The sequence below is a fragment of the Sitophilus oryzae genome, unplaced genomic scaffold, assembly GCF_002938485.1.
Source record: "Sitophilus oryzae breed Bouriz unplaced genomic scaffold, Soryzae_2.0 scaffold_360_pilon_pilon, whole genome shotgun sequence".
Lineage (NCBI taxonomy): Eukaryota > Metazoa > Arthropoda > Insecta > Coleoptera > Curculionidae > Sitophilus > Sitophilus oryzae.
In genome coordinates, this window is record NW_022146930.1 from 405,586 (window position 1) to 430,669 (window position 25,084).

At 34.0% G+C, this 25,084-nt stretch overlaps 1 protein-coding gene across 9 annotated transcripts in view; it reads right to left on the reverse strand.

Moving 5' to 3' along the window:
• Positions 1-25,084, reverse strand: part of LOC115885083 (dual 3',5'-cyclic-AMP and -GMP phosphodiesterase 11) — a 270,581-nt gene that overhangs the window by 64,566 nt on the left and 180,931 nt on the right. The window contains exon 2 of one of the 9 annotated variants that reach the window (XM_030903866.1): positions 9,986-10,075. The exons of the other annotated variants lie outside the window; for them this stretch is intronic. The gene's annotated coding sequence lies outside the window, so the exon portion shown is untranslated. The remainder of the gene's footprint in view (positions 1-9,985; positions 10,076-25,084) is intronic. 9 annotated transcript variants of the gene reach the window in all.

Here is a 25,084-nt window from a genome sequence, read left to right on the forward strand (position 1 = left end):
GAAAACCTTAAACATATGAGAAATTAAGAAAAATTCGATATTGAAATTATTTTCCGTTTTTCTCAAAAACGGTAAGAGACCGCCAAGAAAAAAGATTCGTAACGTTCAGATTCGTAATCTACGACTTCAAAATAGGGTGTATACCAATTTTGGTGAAAATCGGACGATTTCCAGTTTTCCCAATAATTACCAAAAATGTCAATTTTTTATTCATTTTTACCTTGCCCCCCCCTAAATTTCATTCTTCCGGCGCCCATGGGTGAGTCTTAAATAAGTGCCAATATTTTTTGGGCTCGATAAAACCGATAAACCAGCCCTCGATAAAAGAAACATATTTTCTCTTTACCGTTTTTCAAATAAGTTTAAAAAAACGAGATATTTTACATAGAAACTTTCAAAAAATAGATTTTTCGCTTATATTTTGAGAACCACTGGATCTTTTCTCGGTTTTATTTCTTGTAAATTTAATCTACTATATGTTTTTTAGAAATTAAAAAAAAATTCCAATTTTTTTTCAATATTCCAAAGTTTTTTTTTCGTGAAAAAAATCTCATAGACGTGTTTCTGGGGTCGAAATATACAACCCCTAAAATATTTGCACTTATTTAAAACTCGCACTGTATACAGAGTACAGGGTGTTTTTTATAATTTTCTTCCAAGTGCTTTTAGAGATTTGAATGATATTCCTATATAATATTGAGGGAAAAAGTTACTATAACTGCTACATATTTTGTGTGGACAGATTCACCAGGGACGTGCGTATGGGTTATCACTGAAATATTTTTCTAAAAAAAACATGTGCGCCACTGACTTTTTTCTCTCGTTAGCAAAACTGTGTAGGCTGTTTAATGCCAATTAATAGTTGTATCTTGATAGTTTGTTGTAAAGAATAACTGTTTCTTCTTCTTCGGGTTCCATCTCCTAATGGAGGTTGGAAATCATCAAGGCAATTCTAACTTTGTTAACGGCGGCTCTGAATGACTGGTTTGAAGTCATTCCAAACCATTCTCTCAAATTCTTGAGCCATAATGTTCTTCTTCTTCCTTATCTCCTTCTGCCCTTTATCTTTCCTTCTATTATGTTCTGCAGTAGGGCATATTTAGGTCCTTTCATTATGTGTCCAAAGTACTCAAGTTTTCTCTTTTTAAGAGTGTTAATCACCTTTTCGTCCTTCTGAATTCTGCGTCGCAGTTCTACATTTGTAACCTTGTCAGTCCATGCAATCCTCAGCATACGCCGAAAACACCATCTTTCGAATGCCTCAAGCTTCTTCATTTCGGCCTTTTTAAGTGTCCAAGCCTCTGAACCATAGAGTAGAGTTGCAAATATGTAACCCCTTAGCATTCTTAATCTAAGCTTTAAGTTGATGTCTCCACTGCAGAGACATTTGAGTTTTACAAAGCCTGCTCTGGCTATTTCTATTCGAGCTTTTATTTCTGCTGATTGATCCAAGTTTTCGGTCAACCAACTGCCTAGATATTTATATTTTTGTACTCTCTCCATAGGTGTATCATCTATTAGAACATTGGCTTGGACATCTTCTCTCTTAGTGATGATCATAAATTTAGTTTTCTTAGGGTTCATTTTCAGCCCATAGACTCTACACGTGATAGTCACTACATAGAAGCACGTGTTGTTTAGTCTTTGTAGAAGTGTTTGCAGACCCTCCACGTTGTCTGCTATAAGGACGGTATCGTCCGCGAACTGTTTATATATTCATAATTAATTTATTTTTGTTTCCTAAAAAATTTTGATTAAAAAACTCATAACTTTATAGAATATTTTGAACGGGAAAGCGGTAGTAATGGGCCTTTATGTCCCTTAAGTGCTGTTAAAAAGGTGAGTTTTGTCGATGTAAATAATAACCGTTTATATATTTATAATTAATTTATTTTTGTTTTCTAAAATATTTTGACTAAAAGAAAATATGTAAAAGTGGGCAATGCTGTGGCGGTCAAGCTAATCACCTGAGTTTGTGAAGTTTATTTGATATGAACTAATATGACGTAGGTATACAGGGTGTCTGTTAACTGGTAGTATAGTTCAACCCCAGAAACACGCCTATGAGGGTTTTTCGCGAAAATTTTTTTTTGGAAATTCGAAGTTTTTGAAAATTTTTATAAAACATAATTTCTTGATAATATAGCAACATAGGTATTAGATTAGATTAAATTTACAAGAAAAAAAATCCAGAAAAGATCCAGTGGTTCTCAAAATTTTAGCAAAAAATCTTTTTTTTTTAAATTTTCAAAGTAAAATAACTCTCTAACTCTTATTTGAAAAACGATAAAAAGAAAAGTTTCTTTTATCGAGATTCTACCACCCCTTAAAATACTTGCACTTATTTCCGGGACACCCACCCTGTATGTGTTACACAAATCATTTTCGATATAGTTTTATAACTTTCACAATTATTATTTTTCGATTTATTAAAAGTATTTAGACCTTACAACAACAAGTGTAACATTTTATTTGATAAATAGATTATAGGGTATATCTGTTCTATCCTTCAGAATGGATTAACCTGGTACACGGACGGGTCAAAGACCGCTGAAGAAACAGGACCTGAAGTATTTGGAAAAAGACCAAGGGTTAGCATATCCTTTTCCTTGGGTAAATACTTAACCGTATTCCAGACAGAAATCTTTGCAATTCTACAATGTACAAGAGAAATCAATAAAAGAGCTTATTCAGGTAACCTCATCAATATATACTAAGACAGTTAGGCGGCACTTGGAACGCTTATGAGCCCAAAGGTATCGTCCAGACCCGTCTGGGAATACCTAGGTGAACTGGGAGCTCTGGCACGAAGGAACAGAATTAAATTATTCTGGGTGCCGGGCCACAGCGGCCACTAAGGCAACGAAAAAGCCGATGAGCTAGCTAGGCAAAGATCATCGGCATCCTATCTTGGTCCAGAGCCAGTACTGGGAATACCCAAATGTATGGCCCGTAGTGCACTAAAATTCTGGATTAGGGAAAAGCAGAATGTCCACTGGAGAAACAGGCACAGCAAGGCTTTTATCCAAGAACCTAGCTCTAAAACCGCAAAAGAACTGCTAATTCCTAGCAGGAATAAAGTGTGGATTACAACAGGACACACAGCTGTCAACTGTTACCTGAACAAGCTCAACCTGTACCAAGGAAGTCTTTGCTGCAGACTCTGCGATAAAGATCCTGAAACAGCGAAGCAGATAATATGTTACTACGAGGCTCTGGATCGCAAACGACACTTTTTATTTGGGAAAGCTAGGCTAGAACCGGCGGAACTATGCTCCCAACCTATCAAGGACCTGCATAAGTTAGTGCAAGGCACAGGGATAGAAGAACGGGTGCTGATATAGAAAGGGGACAAATAAAATAGGCCTTAGAGGTCGCAGTGTTTCCGGCAGAGGGCGGCTTTCTAGGACACTTTACAGCTATTTTTCGATTTATTATAAAGTTTAATAGAAATAAATGCCTTTATTGTCAAAAAAATTTACAATTTGTAGACAAAGGTAAAGTAAACAAACAAAAGATAATAGAAAACAATTATACAAATTACTTTGTCAGTCTTATTGTTTAAAATAAACATTTATAAATATTTACAGTGTCAATGAATAAAAAAATAAAAAATAAGATTCAAAAATATTTAGTAAGTTTATAGTAAATATAGTAATAGCAAATATTAGACCCCCATTGTTTACCAGATCAAATTCGATTATTAAAATATAAGTCATTTACAGCGTAGAAAGCCTTGTCTAGTAAATAAGATTTCAATGCTTTGCGAAATGAAGAAAATGATCTTATGGATTTGATTTCAAATGGCAGGTGATTGCGCATTTTTTTCGAGTTGTACAATATTGAACTTTTAACTAACTCGGAGTGTGAGGTAGGTAGATGAATATCTTGCTCCGCGTTCCTGAGTGGATAAGTATGAGATGGTCTTTCTTGAGAAGCTGATACATGCTTACGTATTAGGTAAACGGATTCAAATATAAAAATGTATTAAAAAAAAAATTTATTTAAACTAAAAAAAAACTGTAGATTCAAATCAAGTTAATTTAAATCTTTGGACCCTGGTGGAACAAATACAAAAGAGAGATATTAGACGTTCAACTTGAATCTGACTGCTTTTTTGTCACTCTGAGCGATCAGCCGACGCCAGCTATTCAACGTACAGTGTGTATTGGTGGCGCCACAATCTCGATTTCAAACGGCACACATACTGAATTGCAAAATGATTTTCCCAGCTAATTGGTCGCCAATCTTTCAACATAATAACGTTTTGGTCGAGTCACGCTCGCCTTAAATCGGCTTAATTAAATAATTATACTTAAATTTACATTAAGTATGGCGCTGCAGTCGCATCCATTAGCAGTATATCACCGTTTCCGATAATAAAGAAACCTGTAACAGATATAAATTTCAATTACGGAAAAATCTTCCGTTAATTTATTAAATTAATGCTATTAATGGATATACGGAAGATTTTAGGAGTAGGTACAGTGAACATAGAGTGGACATAAGCTTTGGTATACGACTCATATCGAAAATGGAGAACTAACCTCTGTCAAACCGTCTCAGATACTGGGTTTTGTGGAAGCACTGAGACTGTATGATGAATTATAACCGAAGAAAGAGAGATGCGCATTTTTCTCCTACGAAATTTTTCGAAAAAGGTTTGGATTTTTTTCTTATAATCTGTAGTCATGAAGTCGGCAACAAATAATCTCTAGTAAACTAAAATTTAAAAAAAATCTTTCAACTGTGAAATGAAAAGGAAAAATTAGATCAAACCTCTAACCTATTTCTACAGATAGCTTTTTCTTTCAGTAACCTTGGATCGTTCGTCTGGGGGGCATCGGAAAGCTGTCTCTCTCTGCCACAGTAATGGAAACCCGGTGGGAAACTCACCTGAGAAACTATATAGGTCGACGATTTTCATTGGAAAGCGAAAATCAAATTCGAACACGTTCGATTTCGACCTTAAGAAACTGGGTTAGGTTAGGCTTTCCTCAGAGATAGATTTTCTCAGGACGTGATCGCCATTTAAAGACTAGGCATGAAAAATCGGGAAAAGATGCACATGGGAAAATTCCAGTTTGTGACGTATTTATCCGATTATACCATACGATCGAAAAAAAAGACAATAAAGTAGGGTTTTCATACGTCCGTTAACAGTTGAATTAATTTCTCAGTTACTTTGTTGAATATTTTAATCTCTACTGCCGGATCCAGACCAAGGCGAGAAAAAGTAAACGCGATTTTGAGATAAAAACAAGACAACCCAAGCAGCATTTGGACGTCGGGACAACGTTGTGTCACGCGACTAAACGTCGGGGCGCAACGTCGGCACAACCTCGTGCCAACCCTAGTCTGCACTAGTTTGGAGAATAATTTTTGGGTCGAAACGACGTTGGATACCGACGTTGGCTAGAAGCCTAATTTAGTACAAACTGCAACGTTGTTCAAAATCCTAATTCACAGAAATACAAAACTAATATGGCGTCTAAGTCGCGTTTTATCCTAAATTGGGATAATTATAGTAAAAATATTATTTTTATGATTTAGTTAGAGACATATGCCAGATGGCAGTGAAGAAAAGCAAAATAAAAGTATTTAAGTGTGGAGGATGTTTGAAGATCATAATTATTGAAACACTTTAACCGACTCTGTAACTCGTTACCCAAGGCAAAAAAGTTAAACGCAAACAACTTTATTGATAAATGTATTGTTTCTACTTTGAAAAATACTAATGGGCCTTAAAATTAAAGAAGTTTTAAAAATTTTCTTGAATTTTTTTTTAGTAAAATGAGAATAATTTATTTGCAGTCAAAAAAATTGTTTCCGCGTATTTTTTAGGGTCAAATATTTCAAGTTAATGTATTCAAAAAGCAGGAATTGCTATTTTAAGAACGAAACATTTTCTTATTTAACAACATGGCGGCTTTAACTTTGTTGTTTTGGAGATTAAGATGGAGTAGTTCGAGTAGTCGCATACTGGACTAATAAAGTCGCAGTTCGGCCTTAACAGGTAGTATACTAGTCGCAAGATTGCCTAATTTAGTCATTCTAGAGTCTAGCTTGTGCCGCCCTCTATAATCTAAATAAACGAGGAAGTGTCGGTAATATATGTCGATGTATATTTAAATTTAGTTTTATATGTACCTTTCTTATGTCCCATTTTAATTAAGTTTTTTTTTTATAAAAACAAAAACAGCACTGAACTGTCTGACTGAACAGAACAATGAATTGAAAATTTAAGATTTAAGGTTATGGTTCAATACAGTTGCAAAAAGGTAGTGACTCTACGTCCTACCAACGTAAGAATAAGGAAATCTAAACAACGTTGGAATTAGTAAAACAGACGACGTTTGCATAACGTTGGAATAGGTCCTGAAACTGACGTCGGAAAACTCTATATTATCCAACGTTGTAACTACGTTGTCCAAATCACCTAAAGATCACTTAAGCAAAAAAGGTTACAAGACAACGTTTATTCGACGTCGCAGAAGCTTCTACTTTGCTGTAGTACTAGTCCAACGTCGGCACAACGTTATAAAAACGTTTAAATTTATTTTAATACCCAAGGTAGGGAGCTAACTATTTTTTGTAACTAATCCAACGTTGTGTTTAGTAAACATGTGGTCGCAAGTCGTGAAAATGCTACTTGGGAAACTTGAGACAAATTGTCCACACCGTAAGGACAAAAGTAGAACAAAATCAAGAGTTTAGTTGTTGCAAATGAGTCTTATTAACCATGTGTGATTTCACTGGTCTCCTACTGTTGGCAGCACACGCCATCCACACTGCGCCGACAACTTGTCGTACAATATACAAACAAAACGTAGACACTTTGATCTTTACCGACTCGAGACGGGACATTGAAAAGTCTCCGAATTTTGAAACAAAACAAAAAATGAGGAAATTTGTCCGGATTCCTGAGCTCAACTTGTCCAGAATTTCCAAAAGCGTTTATGGAAACCTGAAGGTAATATATCAGCGTTGGAGTGGAATCCCCAAGGAAAAAAAAACCTGCTCAAACATGGAGACCTGCTCAAACATGGAGACGCTCAACCTGCTCAAACATGGAGACGTCCATACTGGATGAACTTCAACAAGTAGGGTCAACATGGAAGGAACCTAAAGAAAAGGAGATATCCTATAAAAAATAATCCCCAAAAATGCAAAAAATACAAAAAAAATATATAATGCAGGTTCAGAAAAAAATATAATCGGGATTGAACTCAGCTTTCCGATACGGAATCAGAAGCCGTTGAAGCCCTTAATATTTCTATAATTAGTGGTAAGTGGTAATTTTTGACTAGCTTTGATGTCAATTGATTGACCTCCCCGAAATTATCATCGATTGTCTTTTCCCAGCCGTGTTTGACGACGTTTTTTTTTTAAATCATTCGGTACATGTCTATGACCAAAACTTTATTCTGTTAAAGCAGATTAAGTTTTTTTCTAAACTCAAATTAACTGTACACATCTGGAAAAAAACTTTAAGGAAAATGCGAGTTTAAATACTAGACGCCAGGGAAGACACCGAATAGGTTGAATGTCTCCTTTAGCTAGTGGAAAATAACAACCAAATTAAGGGTGAATAAACCGTCTTGCTGTGCCCGCTGTCTAATTTTATATATAATATAGATCAGTTTGACGTCACAGATACCGACAAACAAGGGTCTCCCTCTTCTAACAAGAAAATGTTTGCCTCCTCCAGCTCAAATTCGCTCTCTAATCTTTTGATGTGTGCAGACTGATTAGAAGTCGTTGTAGAAGATATCTGCGTGTGTGAATCCATAATTGTTTTTTAAATAAATGTACAGAAATAGAATACTAAATCACATAAAGGATTTTTTTCCAAAAACTCCATTCTTTATAAAGTTTACATATCACCACCGTTTTATTCAGTTTTTAACCAAATGTAGTAATTTTTGAGGAAAAACAAATTAATGTAGGTAACTTGAGAGAGATACAAAGAATCATAAATTCAGATACTTATCCTAATAGAATCATTCATCGTAATTTTCAGCTTCTTCAACCATTTTCAATTATGGTTAGGTTATAAGTATATCCATACCCAAGTTAAAGTATATCCATACCCAAAATTCCAAACACACGTGCTTGGATAGGGAATGCAATCCCGCACCAAAATCTCAATCCCGCAAACCCGCGGGATTAAAGCAATCAATTCCGCGGATCCGCAAAATTGCGGGTCTGTAAATAATAGTCATACATTTGGTCCTAAATGGTACAAAAGACATTGTACATTTTGCATAGGCCCACAATATATTGATATAGCGTGTATTTTAAACTAGCTGTACAGAAATTTGGACCGATTTATACAGGGTGTTCAAAAAATATATTTAATATTAAATAAACTTAAATTTTATTATTATTAATTTATCTACTTATTTTATAAATAAAAATATTATTCTGATGTTGAAGTTTTTTTTAACTTGTGTTAGTTATCTGCTTTTAGATACACTCTATAATTTTGTGGCATATGCAGAATGTACAAAGCCTTTTGTACCACTTAGGATCATATGTATGACTAAAAATGCATATTTTTCGAAAAAAAAATCAATTTTCCTTAAAACATAAAAAAAATAAAAAACCAATCAAATTGTTTTTTCTAATTTCAATACAGATTAGTCGTACCTGGTAAAAATTTCGATTTTTTAAAACTCGTAAATTTGCGGTAAAAAAGATCCTTGACCAAATTTTCACTCTCTTATAAAACACCCTGTATACGAGAATTCGCTTAATATATTTTCGAAAACCACATGGCATCTTAATCACAATAGATGGATAAACCTGGTCCAAACCGCATCCCAAAATTTTTTTTAGTTCAAGAGATATTCAACTTTAAATTTACCCTAAAATTTTGCTTGTCCCGATAATAATGTCCGGCAGTTTATTTGACGAAATTGTCCACAAGTACTAGTTAAACGGGTCCCCCGGGTTGCGAGCGTCGACTCATCGGCCCGGAATGAAGGGGTTTAACCTTGATCTAAATCGATTCGGTTACCCAGTAGTAATGTGTCAATCCCGCGGATCCCGGACGATAAATCCCGCAACTTCGATCCCGAGGAATCTCAGAGGGATCCCGCATTTGCGGGATCCAGCATTTGCGGGATTGCATTCCCTATCTGGGATTAAATTAAGGCTTGATTAAGGTTTGCAGAGCTTCGGGATTTGCCATAAAATAGCGGGCAATTTGTTACAAAACCATACAAATTATATATCACTGTAATCACAAAACTTCAATCTACTTCCGTATTGTAACGGAATTTTAAATTATGTTTTTATTTTCGAGAAACTTTAGTCCAAACATAAGGAATATTTTGTTGATCTTTGACCGTCAAAATCTTAAAAATAAAGAAGTTGTCTAAAAATGTGCTAGAATACGGATCTAGTATAGGTAATCCTTTATCTTTAATTTCCTTCTTCATTTGTGTAAAAATTAAATGCCGAACGCTTGTTTTGCTACTTTTTCGAACTAGTAAAATGGACTATTAAAAACAATAAAGTTTCATTAACTATAATGTTTCATTTTTATGCTGTTTCAATCTGTACTACAAAAAAAGTCATAGGACTAAAGAAATATACGATAATGAACGAAACGAAAGCCACATATGTTACATGAAAAGAATTCTCGAAAAGCGAAATTATTAAGTTACACATGACATAACACAATGGTACTTTGTACAAGAAAAGCCGTGAAAAGGAAATCCCATTAGAAATGAAAATTTTATGAAAGTTACAACGAGTAAAGGAAAGAAATGGTCGACTACTGTACAAAACACCACCCCAAGATAAGTTCTTACGATGACAGAGACATATACTGTATACCCAGATCATCAGCTTATTCTTTTAAAATACAATATCTATTTAAATATGCTTAAAAAAACAAGATACCGATAAAATAACGGCTGTAGATCCTAAAAAAAGTGATGATGTGGGTATAGATGTTGAGAAAATCAGAATGTACCTGCGATTCCCTTTTTCCTCAGTGCGATACGACTTTTGAAAAGGCTTTCCTCGGTCAGCCGGGCGCCATGACATCTGTTTCCGCTTTTTCCTGTTGGAAAGAGACTTATTTTTTAGTCCACCCTGTATCATATTAGACAAAACAATGCGGTGAACAGTATGAAGTTGATGAACAGTTGATGTATGATCAGAAAATTAATAACAATACAATATTAACGTAAAAGCGGATATCTTTCGTTGTTATAATAGTTATTTACTATTCAGGGTGGACCATCGAAAACGTTCCGCAAGGCATAACGGCCAGGGTAATTTTTTTTTTCAGAAAATTTCAACACGTCAATTTTGTTTGTGAAGGGGACAACTTTTGCCCCAAAAATGATTGCAAAATCTTCAACCCTCTAAGCGGGGGTGTCATCCCCCAACTTTTTTCAAATGGGAAGGGGGGTCAAGTGGTACCGCAATGAAAAGGGCTTTTTATTCTCTATACTTTCCCGCTTCGTTTTTGAAAATCGGTCGAGTCATTGAGAAAATATAAAGCATTGAAATTTGAAAAGTTTATTTAAACATTTATCAGAGTAAATGATAAGGATAAATTCCTTCGACCAATTTGCTGTTTTTTCTAATTATTTCTGGATGTTTACGCATTTTTTCACTTGCCACAAGGTTGAACGATCAGGTGCGGCAGTTGCTAGATTGCTGTTCTGTGACTTGTGCGTTGAAGTTCTTCTCAATATCGTTAAACTTTTTAACAATTATAGTGTACTCACTTGCAGAAAAAGTGAAAATAATCGAACTTTATTTTAAAAATAATGAATGTAGCAATCGGGTTCCGCAGATATTCAATGAATTCCATCCTGAAAAACACCTTTATGGCAAAATTGTTCGCGAGTTAGCAGCAAAATTTCGCAAAACTGGTTCCGTTATGAATAAAAAAAAAGGCAGAGGGAAATCCCTGTAGTAAATGAAGCTATGGAGGTATTCGTATTGGGCCAAGTTGCCATGGATAGTACGCTGAGTACAAGAAAATTAGCCAATGCAAAATTAGCCGGCGTGAATCGTACCAGTGTCCAAAGGATATTAAAAAAACACAAGTTCCACCCGTACAAAATTCAATTGGTACAAGAACACAACGAAGACGATTTTGATCGTCGCTTGCAATTTTTTGAAACTGTGAGTGAACGAGTGGCGAATGATAATAATTTCCTATTTAATGCGTGTTTTTCGGATGAGTGTACTTTCTTTTTAAACGATGTAGTTAATCGTCATAACTGTCGGTACTGGGCTGAGGCGTTTTTCACGAGGTGAACACACAAAACCCTCAGAAATTGAACGTGTGGGCTGGTATTTTTTGAAATTCTATTTTGGGACAGTTTAACGATATTGAGAAGAACTTCAACGCACAAGTCACAGAACAGCAATCTAGCAACTGCCGCACCTGATCGATAAACCTTGTGGCAAGTGAAAAAATGCGTAAACATCTAGAAATAATAAGAAAAAACAGCAAATTGGTCGAAGGAATGTATCCTTATCACTCTGATAAATGTTTAAATAAACTTTTCAAATTCAATCCTTCCTATTTTCTCAATGACTCGACCGATTTTCAAAAACGAAGCGGGAAAGTATAGAGAATAAAAAGCCCTTTTCATTGCGGTACCACTTGACCCCCCTTCCCATTTGAAAAAAGTTGGGGGATGACACCCCCGCTTAGAGGGTTGAAGATTTTGCAATCATTTTTGGGGCAAAAGTTGTCCCCCTCACAAACAAAATTGACGTGTTTTTGGATTTTTTGAAAAAAAAAATATCCTGGCCGTTATGCGTTGCGGAACGTTTTCGATGGGCCACCCTGTATAGTTCATTGGCTAAATTATTTTATTACCGTATGGTTAAAAAAACGGTGTCAAAGAGAGCTGGGGGATGATAATCAATGATAATTTTGGCGAAGTAAATCTCTAGACTTCGTTTAGTAAAAGAAATCTATTTCCAAAAAAATTATTTTGCTCATATTTTAAACTAAACCATTTAAAAATCACGTTTATACATAAAAATAAATTGTAACCTTCTTAAAGGTAATTGGCAATAGGTCCCATTAAAAAATAAACAAGAATACGGACCAAGTAAGGATATCGCAAAATAATCATCGAAATAATCATCCCCCAGCAGAGTAACTTTAGAAAAGTTACTCAAAGGTTATTAAAAATAGTATATTATTTAGCTACCTCGAGGTAAAAAAAACCTTGAGAATTGGATATCTTCAAATTTAATTGTTTTTTTATTAATTTTATTTGCATCAATAAGAATCTTAACAAGTTTACACCTACAACAACACTCAAGTGTACTTATCTTATTTCTCAAGTGTTTTTCTGCTAGTGGTACTACTCATATTAGTCGTACTATCTCATTTCATTGGACTATGCAGGTTTCCGATTTCTGTCTCGCAATATTTGAATTCATAAAATTGCGTATTAATCAGGTGTTATCTTGATTAAATAATAAACAAAATTTTATTATTTTTGTATAATACGTATTCTGCAATTTTATAATTATGTTCTGCTTTAACACAAGTAAAGAAAAAAGTATAGGTAACTTAAATTTCACATTAAACAACATAAACCAACTTAACTGAATTTGAGACAAAAGCCCTAAAATTTTGAATTAAAAATGCAAATATCTATTAAAACATAACATAATAAATATTATAGGAACTTCAAAAGAGAAAAGAACAAGAACAATAAGAAATAGCACCATTACTTATTTAGAAGAGTTTGATTTCGGCCGCTAGACAGTAACAAAGGACTTTCTCACGTAAAAAAAAATATTTTTTTTAATTATTTTTACCAAGGCCCGGTTCCTGTGATGGCCAAAACGATCTGAACCCTCATTGGTAGTATTAATTAGAGTTTTCGGAACAGTACTAAAATATTTTCGTTCAATGATTGTGAAGTTCGTTCAATTAGCAAGCAAGTGATGGTTTTCAAAAGTAAAATCGATAAAAAATTGAGTTTCAAATGAAAATAATATCAAATTATTAAGTCATGAGAAAGTAAAAAAAAGAAAACATATTAAGCTTAAAAATAACAAAAAATAACATTATAAGCTTAAAAATTACATCAACCAACATCAACCAACCTCGAAACTTAACTAAATTTGAAAAAAACCTTAACATTTTCAATTAAAGATGCAAATGACTATAAAAACATAATACAAAAAATTCAACTAATACATTCAGTAATATTATACTAAATAATAGTCCCCAAAATACCGAAAGTACCGAAAGAACTTATAACTAGGGTTCTGGAAACCCTAGTTATAACTCATCATAGTCTCAAAAGTTTGACAAAAACCAGTATCTGTGATGGATTTACAAAGGTTAGTTCTCCAATTACCCAAAGTACCGAAAGAACCGGGAATTAATAATTTCGAGTCTCGGTTTTTTGACGCCTCAAAAGAACCGGGAATTCCCGGTACTTTCGGGACCGGGATTTCCCGGTTCTGAACCCTAGTTGTAACTCAAGAAAGCGGTATACTCGTAATCTACATCTACAACATACATTTTGCTGTAATAATTTACTTTCAATTACTGATTATTAAAAATCTAATTATAGATTTATGCATCCAAATAAGCCTTCCGTGCGGTGCATTGCATACTTCAAATCAAACTTCAATACAAATAAACAAAAATATAATGGCGAATTTCAATTATTGAATACCAGATTTAATCAACAACCAGATGTTGTCAGAATCCTAATTAGTAATCGACAGAGCGGACAGAGCCCCGAAAACAATAACAAGGGAAAATCCACAGCCACCAATCAAGACCAAATACATAATAAAAGAAATAAAACGCCGAACACGCCACATGTCCAATTGTAACAGCGTCCCGCGCACCCTTTTGCCCAATTAATTAATTAAATCAAACTCGAATCTCATTAAGCCAATATACGCCGCCTGCAGCGACCTCTTTAAACGGTACTGCTCCGTACTAATCTCGTAAAAATATACATTAATCAAAACAACCGTGATTGCCCCCAGCTTGAATTCATTCATTCTCTTCTTTTTTCTCTTTTGAGCGTGCATCTCAGAGTATGTGACACGTAGACGCGTAATTTCTTCAGTAGCTTTTGAAGCCAACATAATTCTTACTAACTTATCACTGAGTGCGCGGATGATAATCTTTGGTATGACTCAATGACTAAATACAAGGACACCCAAACAGTGCCGTGGCACATATTTTTCTTACAATAGGCACTTGAAGAGGTATTTATATTTTTGATTAATGTTTTGACTACGCCTATGATGCATGCGGTGGTATCATACTAATTAATTACGAAAGAAACGTATTAAAATGTTAACAAAAGGTACAAAACTAGTATCGACGTATAGCACATATTAAGTACATATAATCTCAGAAAAATAATTATCGAATTCAATAAAAAAAAATGCTAAAAAAGTGGAGTGGGTTGTTTATTTAGTTATAAAACGTAACTCCTGACTCTTTCTTATCGCTGCGGCTCTTACACTTGAAAGCTGAACAACTAATCACCTTTGTAATAATGTTTATACAAAGTTTACTACGCACAAACTATTAAAAATTGCTAAAATTTTCGCTGATGACCAGCTGAAGACTCATTCGCTACAACCAAAAAAATGGCGTCTAGCATCACAAATTCTGCTACAACCCGTATATCGGCGTTACAAGTCTATATAGTCATTGGAACGCAAATATGTTCAAATAAAATATACGGAGGGCTTAAATTCCTGTCCCGATGTTGAAAGATGGCTATAGAATTTCAATGCATTTCCTACATAAGTCTATCCTTGTGTGGTGGATCCAGCTTCTAAACAAGGATGGACTTATGTCCTCAATCCAACAAACTCGATCTTCTGTCCTTCAATTCTGGGACATAAATTCTCTCATTGCTCTTATGGGGAGGCCGCCGTATATTTTAATTTAAAGGTATTTGTTCGTACGACTGATATCGGAGATGGAGAACTAATCTCTGTAAAACCGTCTCAAATAAAAAAATATCAGCTGTTTGGTTAGTTTCTCCCTCCGTCAATATCTCCTCTTTTTTAGGGTTCCGTATGTCTGTCACAAAGGTCTATCTTATGAACCGTTACAGCTAGACAGTTGAATTTTTCACAGATAATGTATCTACATATGTTGCCGCTATAAGAACAAATACTAAAAATAGAATTAAATAAATGTTTATAAATAAAAAAGTACTTTCACTAAACATTATCTTTTAAGTAAGAATTTTACATAGAATCATTCAAGTCCTCGGTGGCCGCGTTGTTAAAGCGTTAGGACTTTACGCTGCTATGACGTTGGAGCCGTAGTAAGGCAGGTTCGAATCCTAGTCAAGGCGACTTTTTTTTAAATTTTTACATATTTATTTTTACTTTTTACATATTTATTATTGATTAATACAATTTTTAGTAATTCCTTCATTTTTTTTAAATTACTTATACGCGAATTCAAAATTTCAGCTAAATCGGAAAAAAAGTTTATAATAATATAGTTTCTAATGTTGTATAGATCATGAATGGTACGGAAACCGTCGTGCGCGAGTCCGACTCGCACTTGAACAATTTTTTAATTTTTTTATATAAAATTCCCTATTTTCCCGACCAATTTCGTACACCCGGCAACGCTGTGATCGGAAAATTGAAAAAAAGACCTCGCGAAAATCGTCATACCGGCTACCGGCACTTGGCAACGGGGCAATGTATTTTTTCCAGTTAATTTTTCCGAATTGACGTCACAAGGGGAATGATTCACGACCTTACACTAACGTGTAGTAAAGTAAACTCGATTCTCTCTTTTACTCTCGGTAAATTTTCAGTTAATTTTCCTTTTTCCGGTGAAATGGAAAATATACGCGGTATTTCCAGTAATGGCGGGCGTCTTAGAGACGCCTATTTCTAGTTTTGAGAAAAAGTTTGCATATTTTTGCCATACGGATGTAGAATTCCAAGTTTTTATCGATTTTCGAGGCTATTAGGAAAATCTGAAAGTTTTCTGATAAGATTTAATAAAAATATGTGTAGAAATTCAAGAAGAATGTGGGGCATCTTGAACGATGGGCATCTTGGAAACTACTGGAGCTAGAGAGTTGGTCAAAAAAATTTAACAAAAGTTAAAAAAAGCACCATTGTTTTGAGTACATAAAATGCATTTTTTAAAACTGAATTAGAAGCTTTGCAACCGTTTTTTAACCAGAGACAATGCAAGAAGATGATGTTATTCCCGTAGCAAGTTTTGCGAATGCTCAAGAAGCAACTGGCGATTTACTTGCCTGCGAAGTCTAGAGAACATTATGATCGTATACTTGAATGATAATATTATTAAACAAAAGAATACGATTACATCTACAAATATTGAAATATAGATGAGTTGTAGGTATACTGGAAATTCCATCTTGTTTGGAAATATTAAACGATATATACGTACCGGCCAAAAGTGGAGAAACTTTTTAAATTTATTTGCTGCCGTTTTACAAGAACGAAAATGTTTATAAAGCATATATATTTATACATAGGATAACTGTCTCATAAAAATACACACAAGATTTTTTTGGAAAAAGCCTCTATTAAATTTTGAAAAAATTAAGCTAATTTCTATGAGGACAAAAATGGAGAAACTGGTATTTTTTATACATTTGTTAGTCTCAGTATTTGGTTGCATAGCCTTTACTTTTGATGACTGCTTGGCACCTTTTGGGCACAGACTCAATCAAGTTCTTTATTACGTCCCCGAATATTTCATTCCAGGCTTGTAATAGGGCAGCGAACAAAACATCATTATTTTTAAATTTGTCCCTGTTTTTACGCCTAACATCGACTTCTAGTTGATCCCATAGGTTCTCTATAGGGTTCAGGTCGGGGCTTTGAGCTGGCCATTTGATCATTTCAACTTGTTCCTCGGTTAAAAATTCCTTAATAAGTTTGGCAGTGTGTTTCGGATCATTATGGTGGATAAATTTCCAGTTTAATGAGAGAGAGGATTCAGCATAAGGTACCATTGTTTCTTGCAAAATATTTAAATACATATAACGATCCATAATTCCATTTATTTGAACAAGGGGCCCGACCCCATGCCCAGAAAAATAACTCTAGACTAGAACGTTCCTACCTCCGTGTTTTATGGTGGGTATGGTGTACTTGGGATTGAATCTCTCATTGGCAGGACGTCTCACTCACCTAATACCATCCGAACCAAAAAGATTGTACTTGCTTTCGTCTGACCAGAGTACATTTTTCCACTGCTTGTAGGTCCAATTTGCATGTTCCAATGCAAATGCCAATTGTAGTCGGGCCTGCCTATTTTTCTTAGAAATAAAAGGCTTTCGGGCAGGTGTTCTGGCATTTAGTTGTGCCTGTTTCAGACGCCGTCTAATGGACCTAACAGATATTGAAATAAAAGGATATTCGTTCCTTATATCCTCCGCAGTGCAAAATGGATTTCTAAGTGAATATCTTCTTATTATTTTCTCTGTCGCCAAAGTTGTTCATTTTTTGGTCTTCCGGGCTTGGATATACTGGTAGTTGTCCCACGATTTCTATACAAATTAATCTGTTTGCACACAACACTTTTATGTAAATTGAAGTGACTAGCAATATCAATTTGTTTAATTCTTGAATGATACTTCTCAATTATGATTTTTTTTATTTGATCTGTCAAATTTATCCCGCGCGGCATATTTTTAACGCTCTGTGAACCCAATACCACGATCTAGACGCTTTAACAAGAGAATATCTCACAGAATGTTAAGAAGAAGATAAGGTTTCTCCACTTATGTCCGCTAGAATTTGTAAATAATTTTTTGCCTGCAAATTTATTCACAAAATAAGCAGTTTTTATATGGGTATACAAAGCAGATTAAATGCGAAATATTTTCTTGATATCCTATTCTGCAGAGAGTAAACTGTATTTTGACATAGTAAAAATATTAAAAGTTTCTCCACTTTTGGCCGGTACTGTAAGTATGATAATCTGTATAGAATTTCAAGAATATTTTTTTACATTTAGATTTTAAGGAGAAATAGTGAAATATTCAATATCGGTAAAACGTTGTATAAAACATAAAACTATTTTATTTTTTTGTATCAAAGTTCCCAATTAAATATTTTTGTTTAAAATAGTTAAAGTATGCAAATAAATCAAATAAAAAAATTATCAATTTTTAAAATACATATAAATATGTATTGTATATCACGAGGTATATCATAAATACATTTATGTAAACTAATGTTTTTAATTATAGTTATAATCACTAGATTCCCACATAAATCAGAGGGGATTCCCAGAATGAAAGATTATATACATTATCGTTTTTACATGTAAATAAATTAGAATAATTGTATTATTTAAAAGTTAAAATTCTAAATATTTTGAAAGAATTACTTTTTTAAATAATAATGGAATATAAATATTTTTAGGGAATATCCTGTAGAAAATTATAAAGTTCAGCTAATATTCACCAATAGTTTTAAATATTCTGAACGTACTATATGATCGAAAATAAAAACAGCGTCAGAGTTAGCTTAGAAATGAAGATCGTTGTATGTTTTGATAACCCTTTTAACATCAACAACAGGAGGATCTAACATAAATTATATTGAATAACCTTATATTGATAAAAAATCACTCAGAATCCAAAAACTTGACACTATTTTTACTATCCTGTTTTCGAAAGGACTCATAATTACCGGTATAAGTAAAAATAGCCTGTTATGGTTGTTTTCCGTATGAATATTTCGAGAACTTTCTTATTTTCACACAGAAAAACTACAAACAGCTGCTCCAAAACAAATATATGCTTAGAATATAATTTCGTACACAGAAAATTTCCATCGAGCTAAAATTATGCAATATTAGACGAATTATTTTCACAATTGCTTCGTTAGAGAAATTTGGGCAATATTATTAATAGATAATTTATTTTGAAGAAGCCTTTTCATAGCTATAGGTTGTTCTTTGCATGTAAAACTATCTATATGTATCGTTACCACGCCAAGCATTGTGGCGAGATGAAAAATGCTCTATTATGTTTTTATCCTATAAGGAATCGAGGAAATAAAATATAAAAACGTATAAAATGATCCAGTTTTGTGAAGAGAAAAAATGTAATAAACTGTACTATATCACTGATAAGGCTCGTGTTTTTTCATTTCATTATAACAGAGATAGTAGTTTTATACATTATATTATCTTATCATTGGTTTATTATGAATTTCCAATCCTGTGTGGTTTGAATAGAAAACAATAAACGCCAAATAATATTGCCATATTTTCAAGTTTTTATTAAATAATAATCTCCTAAATTGGCCAGTTAGGTAAACTTCTAAAATAAATATACAGGTGTATATTTCGCTATATGCATTTTTGACACTAGTGACATATTCCCAGTCAAAGCCCTAAAAGTGTGAGTTATAACTCAAGAAAGGAGGACACAATATACCGTATGATCGAATAAAAACGGCGTCCAGTTGGCTTGGAAATGACGATCGATGGCATTTCCTATATAAATTTACATATAAAATGACAGCGATCTTCATTTCATAGCCATCGCTGACGCCGTTTTTATTCGATCATACGGTATAATATATATGCTGGGCACTGTAGACCTGTTAAATAACTTTGATGTGATGTATAATCAAAATGTAATGAATTGAAAAATATTTTCACTGGTGAAATAAAAACTTCCTGTTGAAATTATTTGGATGTTTGTGAATCTCAACAGCTTCCCTGACCAGACGAGGATGATATCCAGATGTTGTGGCAATCACTTGGGTGTCTTCGAACTGGATTTTGTGGTCACCGTCTCTTAGAGCATGTTCTGCTACGGCCGACTTGTCGGTTTGCCCTAACCTGCAGCTTCTCTTGTGTTCCGTAAGTCTCGTTCATACTGAGCGTTTGGTAGTTCCAATATATACGCTACCGCAGGAACAAGGTATACGGTAGATTCCTGCAGAGGATAATGGTTCCCTTTTGTCTTTGGCTGGTCTCAAGCAGTCCTTTATTTTTCGGGTAGGTTTGTATATTGTTTTGATGTTGTGCTTCTTGAGAACTTTTCCAATCCTATCGGTGACCTGGGAAACATATGGAAGGAAAGCCTTATTAACGGTATTATTCTGTTCATTGACGTCAGGTCTCCTTTGCCTAGGTGCTAGCGCCGTCTTTATTTCTTTCTCATTATACTCATTGGCAAGAAAGGCTTTATTTAAGTGACTTAGTTCCTCTTGTGTGTGATCTTTAGCACAAATGCGTCTTGCTCTATTTGCTAATGTTCCGATAATCCGCTGTTTTTGGCTTGGATGGTGATTTGACAGTTTGTGCAAGTACCGGTCTGTATGAGTGGGTTTTCGATACACCGTGTGATCCAAATGATCTCCATTTCTCTTGACAAGCACATCGAGGAAGGCCAGTTGGTTGTTTTCTTCGGTTTCCATGGTAAATTTTATGCTAAGGCTCTGTGTATTAAGGTGATGAAGGAAGTCATCTAGGCTCTCGCGTCCGTGTTTCCAAACAACAAATGTATCGTCCACATAACGAAACCATACAGCGGGCTTCAGAACGGATGACTCTAGCGCTTTTTCTTCAAATCTCTCCATAAATAAATTAGCAATTATCGGGCTGATTGGGCTGCCCATTGCGACACCCTCTGTTTGTTCGTAATAATTGCCGTTCCATAAGAAATAGCTACCAGTCAGACACACTCGGAAGAGCTCCGCGATGTCAGGTGGGGATGATTCCTTAATTAAATCCATTGACTCTCCTAGGGGTACTGTCGTGAATAGGGATACCACATCGAAGCTTACCGTGATGTCAGATGGTTCCAGTTTTAGATCTTTTAACTTTTGAACGAAATGTGTTGAGTCCTTCACATAAGAGCTTGTGTTGCCGACTTTTGGTTGTAGAATCGTAGTCCAGTATTTAGCCAAGTTGTAAGTAGGCGATCCTGGAGCACTCACTATTGGTCTAAGTGGGATACTAGCTTTATGGATTTTTGGTAGTCCATAAAGGCGTGGTGGTTGAGCTTCCGAATTAATCAATTTTGATTTAATATTTTCCGGGAGTGAGGAGGCCCTAATGAGTCTGTTGGTGTTTCTTACAATTAAGGCAGTAGGATCCTTCTTGAGTAACTTGTAAGTCTGAGGCTCCAGTAGATCCTCGACTTTGGACCTATAATCCTCCGTTTTCATTACTACCGTAGCATTCCTCTTGTCTGGTGGTAGTCTTCAGATTGTCACGGGGTTTATAACAGGACACTGTCTCCTCGATGAACACCTCAGTAGACTGAAGCTGAGGAACAATGGCAAACGCAGATTCTGTGGGGAAAATGGGGAAACACCAGAACACCTTATCACTGAGTGCGCCGAGACGACGACCGTTCGTGCCATGAACTTTGGTACGGATGATGTCGAGGATGGAGAGATGGCCTCTGTGGACCCGTCCCAGATACTGGCTTTTGTTAAAGCCATGAAACTGTATGATGAGTTATAACTCGTTATAACTCAAGAAAGGGGAACACACAATAGATCTGTAAGGTCGCGGTGATTAACTCCCCTCCTAAACATTCTACATTCTACAATGCACGCTCAGCCTGGGACACCCTGTATAGAAATACGTATACGAGCGAGATGCAACATTGATTTGTGTTATTTATTCCCAATTTCCCGTGCCAAATTTCATTCAACACACGATGACACAACATCGACTGTCGTGTGACTGGCGGGATGGAAAATTTCGACACCATTTACAACATAAACCGTTTTAGATGTGCATAGAGTCAGAAATAAAGTTCGGGATCGATTATACTGTGATATTTCAGGCGTTCTCTCGTGTGGCTTCGACAGGAATATCAGATAATTCTTCAATAGAAAAAAAACAGCCTTGTTATCTTTACAATCACATTCGAATTATCGATTTTATGCTTGGCGTTGCCTATAAAAATGCTTAAAACATGTAAAGCATGATAACTTTATACAGACCCTTTAGGAACAAATTGTATATCTTTATGAAAAAATAATACGATCGTGATTCTTAAACGAAAAGCCGATTTTTAGCGGAGGAAAGAAAATTAAAATCTTCATTTTTTAACCTTTGTGTATTGTTGTCACTCACTAAAAATCGTCAGAAAATGTTTTTTATACTCCTTTACACTCAAGAATTTTTTGTAGTGGTGGAACAATATGAAAAAAATAAAAAACTCACTTTTTTTCACTGTTTTTCAAATCCTTTGTTTTAACGTTTTAACTAACTTATATTTTGGTGTAGTTTAAAAAAATGAGTAGAAAATATTTTTTCATTAAAAATACATCCATCGGCGTGTCTCGCAAAAAACGCAAATGAAAACAAATCAGTTTGTTTTCTGTAGCGTCTTAAGCGTTTTCTAAGATGAGACCCCGTCATAGGCGGACGTTATATTTAATAATACAATAAAAATAAATTAAATAGTATGCATTTTTTTTCATTTTAGGGTATTATCTAAAAATATTTTTATAAAGAACATCTACTGTTTAGGTAGATTCTATTAAATTCAAAAATTTGAAGGAAATGTTTGAAAAGTGTAGTTTGAAATGTTGAAAAAGTACTAAATTAAAGGAATATTTTCTTACGCGTAAAAAATAGTTTGTTTATGCGTAAAAAGTATTTTTTTTGCGTAAAAAAGGTTTTTTAACAGAAACAAATAGTTTTTGACGCATAAAAAATAGTTTTTTACGTGTAACAAATAGTTTTTTACACGTAAAAAATATTTTTTTTGGGTAAAAAAGTTTTTTTACCAGAAACAATAAGTTTTTGACGCGTAAAAATTAGTTTTTTACGTCTAACAAATAGTTTTTTACACGTAAAAAATATTTTTTTGCGTAACAAAAGGTTTTTTTACTAGAAACAATAAGTTTTTGACGCGTAAAAATTAGTTTTTTACACGTAAAAAATATTTTTTTTGTGTAAGAAATGTTTTCTACCAGAAACAATAAGTTTTTGACGCGTAAAAATTAGTTTTTTACGTCTAACAAATAGTTTTTTACATGTAAAAAACATTTTTTTGCATAACAAAAGGTTTTTTTACTAGAAACAATAAGTTTTTGACGCGTAAAAATTAGTTTTTTACACGTAAAAAATATTTTTTTTTGTGTAAGAAATGTTTTCTACCAGAAACAATAAGTTTTTGACGCGTAAAAATTAGTTTTTTACGTCTAACAAATAGTTTTTTACACGTAAAAAATATTTTTTTGCGTAACAAAAGGTTTTTTTACTGGAAACAATAAGTTTTTGACGCGTAAAAATTAGTTTTTACACGTAAAAATATTTTTTTTTGTATAAGAAATGTTTTCTACCAGAAACAATAAGTTTTTGACGCGTAAAAATTAGTTTTTTACGTCTAACAAATAGTTTTTTACACGTAAAAAATATTTTTTTGCGTTACAAAAGGTTTTTTTACTAGAAACAATAAGTTTTTGACGCGTAAAAATTAGTTTTTTACACGTAAAAAATATATTTTTTTGTGTAAGAAATGTTTTCTACCAGAAACAATAAGTTTTTGACGCGTAAAAATTAGTTTTTTACGTCTAACAAACAGTTTTTTACAATATTTAGCATCATCAGCAGATGATTATAAACTGAGTTTATAATCATCTGCTGATGATGCTAACATGGTTAGCGAAACGCGCGTCCAGTGTAAAAGTAAAAGTGTTTTGGTGTATTGTGGTGATTTAGTGTTTTTATTTTGCTGTGTAACACCAAAGGTTCCAACCCTCAACTGTAATTAGTTTTTTACACGTAAAAATATTTTTTTGCGTAACAAATGGTTTTTTTACTAGAAACAATAAGTTTTTGATGTAAAAAAAATGTTTTTTATGTGTAACAAATAGTTTTATACGCGTAAAAAATAGTTTTCTACCAGTAACAAATAGTTTTATAAGCGTAAAAAATAGTTTTCTACCAGTAACAAATAGTTTTATACGCGTAAAAAATAGTTTTTTACGTGTAACAGTTTTATTCGCGTAAAATAATAAAAATAGTTTTTTACAAGTAACAAATATTTTTTTACACGTAATAATTTGATTCAGTTTTACAAAATTTGTATTAAAATATTAATATTTCTTATAAACACGTGGACTGCTCACAAATACACGTCGCGTCACTACGTGTTTCTAAGACGTTAACACATTTCGTTACAACGAGCTCGTGTGTCAGGGACGTCTCACTAGGTCGTATGTCACGGCCTTCAATTTTTACCCCCAGCGCGCGTAAAGAAGTTTCATTCCAAAATGTTTCATAAATCATGTCCTAAAATTGCATTAGCAACTAAAAATATTTACTATTCTATTATATTATAATTATAACAACTACTAATCACAACACTACAACATAAAAAAACTATACACATATAAACTAAAATTCGTAAAATAAATGGCAAATAATTATTATTTTTACACACACTACTGACACTAGCAGTAGATTGTGTTTGTCTCCGAATATATGCCCCGGCCCGTCCACAATTCAATCCCAGAAATCTTTTATCTTCGTCTCTTCAACGCTAACGGCGCCGATCTCGCCTATCTCTTTCTCACAGGATTGATTGTTGGACGGGCCGGGAATCCACGAGCTTGTGACGTTACTAATTGACATTTTGATAGAAACTGCAGACCTGCCGCGTCTTTTGCGTGTTTTTAATGGACACAAATCTAAAAAAGCGCTTAAAACGGTAAAATCGCAAAAAGCGCTTGAGACGCAAAAAATGCAAAATGCTAAAAACGCTTTCTGTGTGGCCGTGGGCTTAGACTTCTAAGAATTAGAAAAAAATCATCATTAATTAATTTTGAATTTTACTATAAAAATAAAATTGAAAAAACAGATTTTTTTTGAAAATAAAAGGTGAATGCGAGTTAAAAAGCCGCGGGGGCAGATTTCCCATATTAATCCGACTATACCCTTTGGGACTTGGATTAAATCTGAATTCTCCCTGAAACGAGACAGACCAAGCGATTCAAAATATCCAATTATCGATGAAGTTTATACATTTAATCCTTAAGATTTGAAACTGTAATTTATTTTTCTTGAAAACTACGTTGCCCCACATTAATAAATACG